Source organism: Pteropus vampyrus, unplaced genomic scaffold (assembly GCF_000151845.1).
Source record: "Pteropus vampyrus isolate Shadow unplaced genomic scaffold, Pvam_2.0 Scaffold9, whole genome shotgun sequence".
In the NCBI taxonomy this organism is placed as follows: Eukaryota; Metazoa; Chordata; class Mammalia; order Chiroptera; family Pteropodidae; genus Pteropus; species Pteropus vampyrus.
This window is the reverse complement of record NW_011888790.1, coordinates 404,869-408,894: the sequence shown is the minus strand read 5'-3', so window position 1 is coordinate 408,894 and position 4,026 is coordinate 404,869. Positions and strand designations below refer to the sequence as shown.

The 4,026-nt window shown below is 35.4% G+C and overlaps 1 pseudogene; it reads left to right on the top strand.

Moving 5' to 3' along the window:
* Nucleotides 1–2,235: 2,235 nt before the first annotated feature.
* Nucleotides 2,236–3,431, top strand: LOC111729371 (annotated as a pseudogene).
* The last annotated feature ends 595 nt before the right edge of the window (nucleotides 3,432–4,026 follow it).

Genomic DNA, 4,026 nt, shown 5'->3' with positions numbered 1-4,026 from the left:
AAAATATTAAATGGAAAACTCCAGACATGAAACTGTGACACACACACACACACACACACACACACACACACACGCAAGCACATGATAATGCTGTGACAATTTTAGATGACTTATCTATTTTCTGTATTCTTATTTTTTAAAAATGTACCTGTAACAGTTTTATAATTTGAAAAAATGCTTTTTAAGTAACTTTTAGGGAGTGTGTCTATATTGTATTAAATGAAATATGTTGAGACAGACCCTAGAAAATTGCATCTAAGAGTTCTAGAATGAAAGCTAAAATCTATGCTTTTTAGTCTACATTTATTTTCATAGAATGTTATTTAACATAGTGAAATGTTATGCTCTACCTATTTTGCTGACTCTTTAGGATTTGACTTTTTAGGATTTGATAAATATTTTGACCACTTTGTAGAGCATCGTTAAGAGGTTCTACCAAAATTTAAATATGAACAATGAGAAAAATATGTACTATGTGAGTATATACACAAATAGGCCACAGATAACCCTTCTATGTTTAGTCAACTAACCCCTAATTATCCATGTGTATATCAGTCATATTGTATTTGTAGTCTTTTAAACAACAACAAAAAATAGCTCCAATGATACCAAGTATAATATAATTGAAATACTTTTTGAAATAAAAGTGATACTTTTATAGGTTGCTTCTTTTCATCAGTTTAAGAACAAAGTCCACATTTGTTCACATGTGTATCAAAATTGGTACTTTCTTCAGTGGCAGCATATTTATCATCTCTGAGATTGTCTGATATTAACATATAAGAAATAAAGGGAGAGAATATGTACTTTCATCCTCAAATTCTTTAAATTAGTTATTGTACAAAAAATAAATATCTAATTAAAGAGCTCTTTCACCTATTTACATCAGTTAGGATAAATTATGTTATGCAGTGGTAACAAACATTCTCCAATATTTCAGTGACTTAAAGCCATAGAAGTTCATTGATTTTTGCCACTGTTACATGTTTGATGAGGATCAACAGAAGTGACCTTCTCATTAGTCATTCAGATCCCCAGGCTGTTGGGCATTTCTACTCCTCCAGAACAAGAAAGAAAGAACTGAAGTGGAGCCATAAGCACCAGCAATTAAATATTGTACTTCTACATAATGACATACTCCACTTTGTTCAAATTTATTGGCGAAAGCAAGTCACATGGCCATGGTGTCAGGGAAGAATAATTCTCTTGTGTGACTAAAGGAGAGAGGAATCCCACGTTGCCAACAAGTTAGTAATGTCTACCACACAGGTCCAATAATATTACAACATCTATGTTGAAGTGAATTCTAATCCCCCAAATCACAGGAGGAGAAAGTGGTTATTAGGAAGCAATAGATTGCTTTGATGGAAGTGTTAACTAATTTCATTGTGGTAATCATTTCACAATATATATGTGTACTAAGTCATCACATTGGACACCTTAAACTTACACAATGTTGTTTGTTAATTATATCTCAATAAAACTGGGAAAATACTTTGCGATGTGACTAATCAAATATAACAATTATGAATCCCAAAGTTAACAAAGATATAATACTTTTTTAAATTATAAAAATACATGTTATCCATTCTATAGGAAAAGATTTCTCAAATACTAAATTTAAGCAGAAAGAGAAAAGTAAGTAAACTTGTGGTACAGGGAAAGCAACACTTTTTTTCTCTCTACTTTTTACATTTCCTTTTGAAGAGTTACATACTTGTCGTCTAGCTATTTGAAACCAGGAGATGGAGCCATGCAGCTGAAGACATTCCAGCACCCAGTTGCTCTGGGTGTCTCTGAGCAAACCCTTCCCACTATTCAAGAAGTAGCATTTAATTTGCAAGCTTGCAAGGAGGAAAGAGGTTTATACCAATGTCTCCTTCTCTTTACAAATAGATTAATTTATAAAAGATGTAAAAATATAGCTGGGCCATTATGTTCAAGAATTATTTTGCAAGAGTAGTTTATTTTTCACAAATACTTCTGTACTCCTAGCCATGTGATTTTTATATGTACTTCATATTTATTTTATTTTGCTTGGTTTCATAGAAAGTATATGTCAGTCTGTATTAAGTAGAAAGATTCTAAGTCTGAATCATAACTAAACCTGATATTTGAATCAAACCTTAAATCAAGGGTGGGTATCTTAACTGCCAAGATGAGCCAGGTATATGTAGTGATGACTGATGTGGGCTGGCTGAGAACTGTCACAAATAGAGTCTATGAGTGTGTGTGATGGGAGCTGTTATTCATGTTGCTGATAGTGGCTACGGGAAAATGAAAAACCTGTACTGCCAGGCCTTCTTATTTCTAAAGAGAACCGAAACCCTAAATATTTACGTAAACTATCCAGATTTTTATAATTTTAAGCTATTTAAATAAATTTTTAAAAATCTCTCCAGGCTAAACTAACACCTTGTGACTACCAGTTTATGTCCTTGTCTTATATAGGTTAGAGACAATTTAACATTATTCCATTGAATCCTGATAAGAATGCTATGAAGTACTTTTTATTATTGCTATTTCATAATTATGGATAAGACTGAGCACAATCAAGTAATTTGCCCAAAGTCACAAACTTGTATGTAGATATTCTGACTCCAAATTCCATCTAGAGTTCTTTCTACTCTCTAAGCTTTTTAGAAGATGCGGGCTGCTCTATCACATCTCTGCTGGTGACAACCTACTGCTGTTACCGTGATGCTCCATTTTCAGCCAAAGCCAGAAATTTAACTCAGACCCTGAATCAGCCCCTTCTCCACCCGGCACTCAGCAGTTAATGATGCCCTGAAGTTCCTCATGGTGCGCCGTGGTGATGGCAAGGCGCCATAGACCATTGCCTAACCCACCAAGCACATCCAGAGCAAGCGGAAAATTCGAAAATTTGAAGAAAAATTTTAACAAGAAAAGAAATACTGGCCTTCACATGGTGCCAAATTTCTAATCCTGGAGTTCTGACATGGATGAATGATTTAGCTAAAGGTCGTAAACAGCACAAAGAACTAAAAGCTGAAGCTGTTGGAGGAATAAGGGAGTGCTCCCAAAGGCCCACCTGGAAACTGGTCCTGTGAGCAGTCCACAGTCCCCAAAGACAATGGGAATCCAGAAGCTTGGTCCCTGGACCAACCTCCTCTGGAGAGGAGATTCCAGTTGCTGTGTTGACACTCTTGAAGGAGAAGAGAGAGCAGCTTCCCTCTCAGGAAGATTCTAAGGTAACTAAGCAAGACAAGAACGTCATAAAGCTTCTTTATGATTGATGCAGAATTATCAAGAAAACCTTGTCTACTCCTTCCCTTATTAAAACAATTCAGGAGGATGAAGACTCTGATAAAGACTGTCCACAGGGCAACTAACAACCTTCCTTGCCAGTTCCAGCATCTCACCTTCCTGTTTGTGATCACCTAATCTTACCGAAACTTCTCTCCTGCTAAAGTGAACAATTGTCCCTGCTCTTATCTAAGCTCTTACTCTCCACTTAGAATCCATCTGTCTCACCTATATGAAACAAATGCTCTCTCTTCACAGAATTCTCCCTCCCTTTGCTCTCATTCTCATGTCTTTCCTTGTATCTCTACTCTGCTATATAGCAAAACATCTCAAAATGTAATCTGCATTTATCTTTTTAGTGACTTCCTATATTCTTCTCAACCCAATTTTATTTGGGTTTCATCCTTACCGTTGCACTGAAATGATTATTGACTACCTCTTCAACCTTCCCCCTTGTTCATCTAATAAATATCTTAAATAAGTTGGAAACAACGCATCCAATATATCGCTTTATTTCCCTCATGTGAAACATGTTCCTTAAATGCTGCTTTGAATTTTCGGTTTAAATTGAGATATGTTTTATAGACAGTTAAATTTATAAATATTAATTGTATAGTCTGATCTTTATCTACACATAGTTCTGTAGACGCAGAACGTTGTCAACAATCCCGAAAGCTTCCTCATGCCTCTTTTCCTGTCAATACTCTGGCATGTAACCTGATTTCTACCTTAGGTTAGGTGAGCCTACTTTTGTATATA